A 10,556-nucleotide genomic window follows, 5' to 3' on the forward strand; every position below is an offset into this window, starting at 1 on the left:
AAATAAAATCATAAAATTTTGTGGAAAGTTACTCCATGCACCATAATTTTTGAAAATTTGCAATAAAAGAAAAACTTCAAAAGGTTGATCAATTATATAATGTATAAATTAAGAAAATGTAAGAAAACAAAAAAATATTAAAAATATCAAATTAAATTTTCTTGAAGCCAGGCCACATGATCATGTGTGCATTAGTGGTTACAATAATAATGGCCCATCATCTAATTGATATGGATGAGTACTCAGTTATTTTCTCACATGCCGTGTTAATTAATTCATGTAAGTTGGGGCTGTCTATTCAACAAGACATAAAAGTTTAGTCACCTAATAAGTATGAGAAATATTAATAAAAACCAGGACATAATGAATGATATTTATATAAATTTTATGAATAAGAGGAAACTCATTTTCATTCATATATAAGGCACAAACTCGTTTTTTCATGAAAGCCCTCTATGTGAAATCCCCGCCTATATTTGATGATATATTGTTTTTTTTTATTATAAGAGATATTCAAATTATGTATTCGGTTCTTTAATTAATCTTATTTTAAGAATATGCCATAATAATATTGATTTCATCTTAGCATGTAAGTATATGGCCAAAATAATTCTTTTATCCACTTTGTACTATAAACGCATCTTTATTATTAGTATTCAATTTAAAATTTATAGCAATTATGCTAATTAGTTTTTACAATTTATAAAGTATCACTCATCTTTCCCATTCCATAGAATATATTTTTTTTTAAAAAGGCATCTAATTGTATGTGATAGTCTTTCAACTTTAAAAAGTTAGATTGAGATTACAGATATAATTCCATAGGTTTCTTTATCAATATTTGGATAACTGAATACAGGGCAAGGAAAAAAAAAGAAAAGAAAATTAAATATGGTTCACTTATTATTATTTGGAAAAAAGAAATGGTTAAATCACGTGTTATGAAAAATTCTTTTTTTGTCATAATCTAACATTTGAAGTCTTTTATAATTGACTCGTCGATCGTCATGCATACGGCAGAATTACAAACAAGATTGCTAATGTCAAATAAATTTTTTTTAAAATCACTACTTATTACTTTTGCATGTGCCCTTCAACAAGGGCAAACACACACACACATAATCAAAGAATTCAACGACGAAAGGTTGCATTCAAGCACTGTAATTTTTTAAAAGATAAAATATCAATCAAAGACCACTGAAAACAATTTATATCAACTAAGAATAACTTATTGTCAAAATTAAAATGTATACTTATTAATTCAAGTTAGTTTTTTATGAACTAGTATCTATCCAGATTTCAACAACTCATTTTAAATTAGTAATAGTTCATTTAAACTTTTTTATTTAAATTTTCATAATAATTAGTCCTTAATTGATATAAATTTTCTTTAATGGTCTTTCATGCTATTTTTATTTTTTAAAATTTATCATAAAAGAACTCTAAAAACTCAAATAACTCAGAAGGATCAAAGAACTTGAATTTTTTATGACTGAATTTTGTTACAGGCAAAATTTTTCAAGTTATGAACCTTTTTTTTGTCAAAACATTACCAGCTTTACCTCGCAAGAATTATTAAGATATTTAATTATGAATATAGTAAAATTATAATACATGAATGTAATTTTCCCTCAATTAGTTGTCATGGACAACAGTCAACAAAACCAATTAAAGATAATGCTGAGTAATACATCAAAAAGGCCCAGGCCAGAGTATGTTATTGTCATTTCAAGATTAAATAACTGACCCATATTTTGAAGCCCATGGATCCATAATCAATATATAAAGAATCATGTTATGCAAGCCGAGCCGTTGTTTCTTTCCTTCTTTCTTTGATTTTTTTTTTTTGGGGGTCAAACATTGTTTCTTTAAGCAAAATTCTTGTTTCTCCATAATTCTTGTTTCCTCATTGGTGTAACTATATTCTTTGCAAGAAAATTGATGATTGAGTCATATCTGTTTTTTTTTTTTTTTTTGCAAATTGTTTCTATCCAAAGCCACATTGGATTACGAGAAGTAATTTAGCATTGAGCTGAATTAGGTTCTAAACAATGTTATCTCTCCTAAAGATACTTTTTTGCACTCCTATGAACTTAAACTTTTGATCCCATATTTAAACAGTCACACCAAAAGCAGCTCCGTTAATTTCAAAGACTATTCAAGGAGGAGGATGTTAATTGTTAATCACGTGCGGAGAAAATGTTAGGTACATACAGGGATAGTGACAGTTAAATGCTGAAACAAAAAAATTAATAAGAATTAGATTTTGGACAAAATATTGAAAAATAAATTATAAATATTGATTTAAATAATTAAAAATTCAATAGTTTTAATTATAAAATTTTTATTTAAAAAGCTTAATATGGTACTAAAAGCCACCAATTATATCTCTTTGAGTTCGATCGCCACTCACAAAATTCATAATCTAAGATAAATACCATTTAATAAAGTCAATGCAAGAATTCCAATTAATTAATATGGTGGTGTAGCAATGTTGCAGATCTCGTAGTAATTATTGGAGTTCTTGAACTTCCTACCACCTGAAGTGCCTCATGTGGGTAGTTTTGTGATAGCTTGTATGATGATTTAATTATTTTGAATTCATGTTGTCACACCCTAAAATATAAAAGTAACTGGCACAGGATATATGCACAAACATACATCCTTAAAGCCTCAATTAAGAAAAATTCTGAATTAATATATCTGACACACTATCAATATAATTATATGTATCAAATTTTACTTTTCATATAAATTAAAATTTCAAACTCTTTTGTGAAAATTTCAGCAACCCCCCGAAACATAAAATTTCCCAAAATCTTTACAATAGAAATTTTGCGATATATATTCAACAATACGAAGCTTAGCTCCTCAACATCAAATAGACAACATAACAAAGAACATTAGGATCTTAACTATATTTAGTATGGGGCACTCTAAATCATATTTCCAAAACATTCCACCTAAATTTTAGAATTTACATAAAAAGGGAGATATTTTCATAATTGATCTTCTAATCAATTCAGTAATGAACCCGTCAAAGGTTAACAGGAGGTACCACATTAGCTATGCTATCTAACCAAACAAATACTTTTTAGTGAATAACGTCTCAACCATAATATTTTATAGAATCAAAATGAATAAAATACAATAGTTACATAAATTAAAGAGAGCAATTGAATGTAAACAAATTTGTAAACTTGGAATAAAAATTCTACATAACTTCAATAGCATGAATCTATAATGACGAAACATCTTTAACATTTGAGCTTGATAGGTCAAAATGATTAAATAAATAAATAAGAATAACAATATTTACTCATTAAAAACCATTCAATATGAAATCACCAACCTAATTAAAAATTTATATTTTTGAGGATTTATCAAAACAATTCACAAACGTGAACACACAGTTCATGAGGGTAAATAACCAAATGCAGCTTATGCCACAAAAACAAACATGGACACATAGTCCACAATGGTAACTAACCAGACATAATTGAAACCACGAAACAAATGTGAACACACAATTCATGAAGATAACTAACCAAACATGATTAAAGACATGAAACAGATGCAGGTATAAGACCCGTAAATAACAGACGTGAGAACAAAGTTTACAAAAAACAAACTAGCTAACCATTGACCATAGCGCGCTAAGGGTTAACGGAACTGTTGTTAGCAACCAGTGTTCTATATAAGGTCCCCTTCAAATTCATTTTCAAACATGCGAGACAATCATCACTTTCAAAATAAAATTTTCTCTTTTCAATATCAAACTCACATAAACTGTTTAAAATATTAATCCTTTTAAATATGAAAATTCATGACTAATATTTCATAAACTTCTTCATCAATTTTCATGATTATCTCTATTGAATAAAAGAGTGTTAGAATTTATAAAAGTATTTTCGTCAATCTTATAAGTATATATTATGACAACTTTTAGAGCTAAAAAAATTTAATTAACAATAATAATCAATACTAAAAAAACATATATTAATAATCAATACTAAAGAAAAATAATATTTGATAAGAAAAAATTTATAAACATATAAATTGATTGGGACGTTATCCACTTACCTGTCATATTTTCAAATTCAAAGATTTACTTCTTTCAGTTCTTAAAAGTTCCTCTTCTTCTCAAATAGAGAATTAATCAATGGCCTTTACTTATATCACACAAATTCCTTGCCAAAGTTAAATCAACCAATAATTAAATATGATGAATTTGAAGTTTCAGAACGAAGATTTACACCTAAAGCCTTCTCCCTAGCCATAGCTAGTTATTCCATTAAAATACAATCTCCTCTTAAACCTTTTGTCAACCCCAAGTGTGCATATGATTTTCAACTACCAAATAATACTCTTTTACATTCAAATCTCTTGTTCAAAAATTTTTCTTACATCCATACAACTCCTATAAATTCACTTAATTACACACTAGCTCCATATTCATCAATATTTGTTTGCAATACTCAAATTATACTCACAAATAATGATACCCAAAATAAATATACTTCTGAATGAAATTGATAAAATTTCAGAAAATTACAAAATCAAGCAAATTTTTTAATAGGTATATTATCAAATACCTTATAAGTATCAATATCCAACTAGAGTGCCAAGCTTCACTCTCTTCAATCTCCTATTTCTAAAAATTTTCATTATCAATTTTTTTTAAAATTTCAATTTCCATACTGCCCAATTCTTTATATTCCTTCAACGTAAACTAATTGACCTCAAAGAACATTTAAATCAATTCTTCCTCTACAGCAGCAACATAAAAGTGAAATTATCTAACGAGAATCATGCTCTTGAACTCAAATTTCAATTTGACAAATCTCCTTTACTCCTTTCCATCACATACAGCAACAATCCACAATAATAAAATCACAACCCAGCCAGATAACACACACGCACAGAATTAGGGAGGTGGAAGAGAAGAAAGTCTCACCTCAAGTTAACAATGGAAGAAACAGGATGAAGAAGAGCGATGACAGCAGTAGGAAGAGGGAAGAGATCGACGGCGATGCAGGGGAAAAGGGGAAGAACTCAATACGCTAACCTACAGCAGCACGAACAGGAGGTGAGACGATTTCCGGCAACACGAAGCAAAGAGGAAAGAGAACAAGCAGCAGCACGGACCAATGAAGAGTGAGTGGCGACCATCAGGGGAAGAAGAACTCACGGCAGAACATCACAGCAGCTACGGATGAAGCTCTTTCACACCAACGCCGGCGAATTAACTAGCAGAGGAAGGAGGATGAAGGAGACGGATGCGTGGGTTTTGGAAGATTCAAGAATGAGAACTGTTCGTGCATTTTGATTTTAGACTCTCCCCTCTCTGTAATTTTTTTTTTAATTTAAAGAGGGGCAATATGGTCATTTTAGGAAGGCCGACGCAAAATTAAAATTCTACTCAGGAAGACCTCTTCGATGCATTGCTGACACAAACTCCATCGAACCACCACCCTCTCTTGATCAATTTGTTTTAAAACTAATAAAAATACACTTAAAACACTTTCTCATTTATTTTAATTTTCTCAATTTTTTTTGGTTATTACACGTCTTTGACAAGAAAACAAAGGACAACTGCTGTGCTTTAAAAGTGAATTTTTAATTGAATTGTGTATTTAAAATTTTAATGAAAGTATACCATTTTTTTCATATATGAATTATTTGTTTTCTAAAGTATAAAAAGATAAAGTAGTTTTAATTCACTCTCACTTTATAGTTATTGTTTATTATTTCAAGATTAAGGGGGTTTATTAGATTGAATTATTTTCTTTTCAATTATTTTACATGCCTGCTTGGGTTTATTATTTTATTCTTTTAAAATTTTATTATTATAGACGTTATTCATTGAAAAAATGTTTTGATATCAAATTTACTAGCTAATGTTGAACCTTCAGTTAGTCACTAAGAGGCTTACAACTTAGTTGGGTGAATATTTATTTTGAAAACGTCTTCCTTTCTGATGTAAATTCTAATATATATATACATATATATATTATATGATTTTGGAAACAAAGTTTAAGGTTATTCACATTAACTATAGTTAAGGCCTTATTTTTTTTTTATGTTGTTTGTCTGCTATTGAGGAGCGAAACTTCATATTCTGATTGTCATTTTGTAAAAATTTTTATTATGAGAATTTTGAGAGGTCCTATTTATAAGAGAGGTATTGCCAAAATTTCTACAAAAAGTTTGACATTTTGATTTATGTGAAAAGTAAAATAGTTATATACATATATATATATATATATATAATTATGTTTATAATATGTCCAATGTATTTATTTTGAATTTTTTCTTAATTGAGGCTTAATGGATGTGTGTTTGTACATATAAGGTGTGACATAGAGAAAAGGAGTTAGTCACTCACAAGTTACAACATAGCAAACCAAATTTTAAATCTCCACGGGGAAAGGTACCCATATTTTTTAGTGCCCGATTGTACCTTGAACAAGATTGATCTTAGAAAACAAAGATTAAAGGAAATATGTATGACAGAGGTAAAGATACGCTTGTAGCTCTTGAGAGGCTTGAATTTCTTACCATATTTTTTACAAAAAAAAAATAATTCTTCATACCTCTCTCTATCACTCCCATTTATATCATATTCTATTTCAATCTTTCAATAGACTTCTGCGGGTTCTTCAGATTATTGAATTGGCATTTGACCGAGTTAGTTATCTTATAATGGATTTCTCCGTAGTGGCTTATGGGCTCAATTTTCATTTTCTTTTCCCTATTTCTTCAATTAAAAACTAGCAACAATTAGGCTTATCAATGAATAAAGTTTTAGTTTTAGTTTTAGTTTCTACAAATTCATGTTAAAGCTATGTATTTTGTGGTTAGACTATTCTTTTTTTTTTATAATTTCATATTTTATGAACTCTGGAATTGAATTTAGATGAAGAATAATTAGTTAATTATACTCTAAAGCCTACACATGTTGCTTTATTAGATGTCAAAAACTCTAAAAAAAGTCATTAACCAATCACAATTAATTAGACAATATACTAGCAATTCTTTTTAGCTCAAGAGCAAACTAACTTATTATTTTGTATGAACGAACATTAAAGTAAATTATCTCCCACTTCAATTAATTGTCTTTTAGATTGGGTATTCCAGTGGTACATCCCAATCAACCACTTCAGTGAGAGTTTCAATCTACATTTTTGAGTCTTCTTCTAGGTAAAGATGACTTAAAAAGGTACATTGATTTATCTTATGATATTCAGGTTTCTTCAAAAGTAAGTTTGAGAAAAATGTTTTACATGGCATTTTATGGACAATGCCCTTGATATTAGGCTGCATAGAGAAGGACTTGGATTTTAATTAGAGAGAGAGAGAGAGAGACTTGCTTGATTATTTTAGTTTGGTGAATGGTAGTTGTTTAACTATTTAAAAATTGATTTTGAGCCTAGATATCTTATTCACAGTTAAGTCTCATATTTAAAGCCTATTTGACTTTAATATCATTTGTATTATAATTGGAACTAGACATCAATAGCCATCTAATCATATCAGCATCATCAGGGTAAGGTGATGAAGTATATTGTAAGGTACAACAAAATACTACCTTAGTTGTTTGATTGTTGGAGTGTTAATGGTTTTGTGAGATAGAGTATTGCTTATTGAAGAATAATGCATCAACTATATTAGATTTCATTATTAAATAGATGTTAATAGGAGATTAAGAAATTGTTTATATATGCATTTATAATTTAGGCTTGGAAACTTTTATACAATCACGGTAATTCTTAAAATGTTATTTATGAAGTAAATACATAGTTGTGTTTCCATCTGTCTTATATTTAATGCATCTATTATAAAAAGACTCATTCATCACATGGAATACATTATACAATGGCATAACATTCATAGTTCAATTACACAATGATTGTCAAAGAATTTATTTGCATCAATTTTCAAATCAATTAAAAGCATATATGATTATAAGATAGATAAGTCACTGATATTATACCAACGCCAACCTTCCAAATGCAAATTTGGACTCAGCTTTCTCAGCAGTACCAACTAGATTGCAATTCATACCACATGCTATTAATGAATTGAAAATAAGTATGCCTCCATGATTTGTTAAAGAGCAATGGACGTACCACTACCCAAAATCCCACAATAAATCCAAATGCCATGCCCACAAAGAATCAATTAATTCCATTCACATGGTCAACTTCTTGGTGTTTGCCATTAGAGCCATTTGATGTACAATTAATGGTAAGCGGAGGATCACATAAATCATTGCCAACGAAACTTGAAGCTTCAAAGTTTTGAATTGGGTCCCTGTTGGAATTTTCACCTTCAAATTATTGTAAGACAAGTCTAGGAAGCTTAGAAAGCTTAATTCAGAAATGCTTGGGGGGATTTCACCTAAAATATGATTTCTTGAAAAATCCATAGACTCCAGTGATTTCATATTGCTAATATTTTGAGGAATTTGGCCCATGAAATGATTACTTGAAAGGTTCAAAAATTGGAGTCCCTTAAGTATTGCAAGTTCCATTGGTATCACTTTAGATAATTCATTACATGAAAAGTCCATACTGGTGATAAGACCAAGGATGGCGGTGTAATCATAAACTCTTCCTTTCAATAATAGCTCTTCAACTATCAATAATGAATTAACATAAACTTCTTGAAAAGAAATGGATGACTCCAAACTATTATTAATCACTGACATAGCACTCAAATGCTTAACACATTTTGGTATTTGTCCTGTTAACTCATTTTTTACAAGGTCTAAAATTTGTAAAACGCTCATGCCATAAAGTTGACATGGAATTGGACCATAGAATTTGTTCAATCTAAGAAAAAGAATCTTCAAATTTGACAACCTTTGTCCAATCCATGTTGGAATCTTTTTTGAAAATTGATTCTTTCCTAAATCCAAGAAAATCAAGTTGCTTGTGTTCTTCAAAAAAGTTGGAAATTATTAACATGAAGGTTCGACGTTGCCAACCATGGAAAGGATCCTATGGATATGTTTAAGATCCCAGTGAAATGGTTGTTCTCTAAGTTCACTATCTTAAGATATGGCCTATCATCCAGCAATTAGGTATTTTACCTGATAAATTATTTGATGCCAAATTAAGAAACTCTAAGTACCTTGTCTCCTCTTGTTTATGGCACAAGAAATGAACAATCGATCTTGAAAACCAGTTGCTTGAAAGGTCTAAGTACATCACATTTGTGATTCATAAGGCAATTGGCCATGTAACTTATCTGAGCTTAGATCAACAACAAAGGGAAAAGTTGTGTTTATCCGCATATTTGAAAGCTCTCCTTTAATTTGATTGTGAGAGAGATTCAAATATCGAGCATTATTGCCTATTGTGTCCTTAAACCAAGTTGGAAGAGAATCAAAAAACTTTGTGTCCGAGATGTCTAAAAAATAAAGATGGTTTAGTGATTGAATCCATGGAGAGTGGGGACCTAAATTCTAAGAGGTTAAACTTAAGGTCTACATGAGTTGAAAAGGAGGACTCCAATTAGGGCCTACTTACAAAGTGAATTGACTTTTTGATGCTGAGAATATTTGCAATTAGGTAAAATTAACAACATGGCCTTCTTTGACAACTCCTTGAAAGAGATTATATCCCAAATAAAGGTCATTCAATTTAGAGAGTGATCCTAGAATTTCAAATGGATTTCCATCAAGTTGATTTTTTATGAGAACAAGACACGTCAAAGATGTTAAATTTCCCAGCAATTTAAGAAGTACACCATGAATAGTGTTGTTTTGAAGAGAAAGATATATCAAAGATGTAAGATTTCCTAAGGAGCTAGGAAGTTCTCCTTTAATGGCATTGTCAGATAGATCAAGGTATTTTAGAGATGCAAGATTTTCCAATGAGCTGTGTATAGGACCTTAAATAGAGTTGAAAGAAAGATCAAGTTCAATAAGATTTTTGAAAAGACCAATCTAGTTAGTGAGATGGCTAGATAATTGAGCATCATCCATATCAAAAATTTTCAATGCTTGAGAAGCACATCAAAAAAGGATTTTTAATATTTCAAAAATTTATTGGCTGCACTTATTGCCTGAAAAGGACAACTTTTTCAAGTTGCAAAGATTTCCCATATAAATTGGAATTGGTGCTTCTAAATGATTACTACTCAAATCAAGAGTAACAAGAGAAGTCGAGTTTCTAATGTTACTAGAAATTGTGCTAGCCAAGGAGTTGGAAGAGAGAATGAAAGACTTTAAATAATGAAAACTGTACAAACAATTAGGGATGGAAGAGTTGAAATAATTTTGAGACAAATCAAGATGTTGAAGGAGTGTTAAGTTTTGAGTGCCATTTGGGATGGAACGTTGTAAAACAATTTTTTCAATTGAAATATCCAATTTGGGATCAATGAAGCACCAAAGTAGTTACTAGAAATACCAAGGACAATTAAAGATGAAAAGTTTGAGTTGGATGGTTGAAAATGATTATTAAAATCACAGTGTGGCAAGTGCAACTCTCTCAAGGTGGGAAGTGAATGTAGAACTTGCAACCAATCAAAGGCATTGGATAGGT

This window comes from Prosopis cineraria, unplaced genomic scaffold, assembly GCF_029017545.1.
Source record: "Prosopis cineraria cultivar Desert tree isolate PC_DT_omini unplaced genomic scaffold, ASM2901754v1 PC1, whole genome shotgun sequence".
Taxonomy (NCBI): Eukaryota; Viridiplantae; Streptophyta; class Magnoliopsida; order Fabales; family Fabaceae; genus Prosopis; species Prosopis cineraria.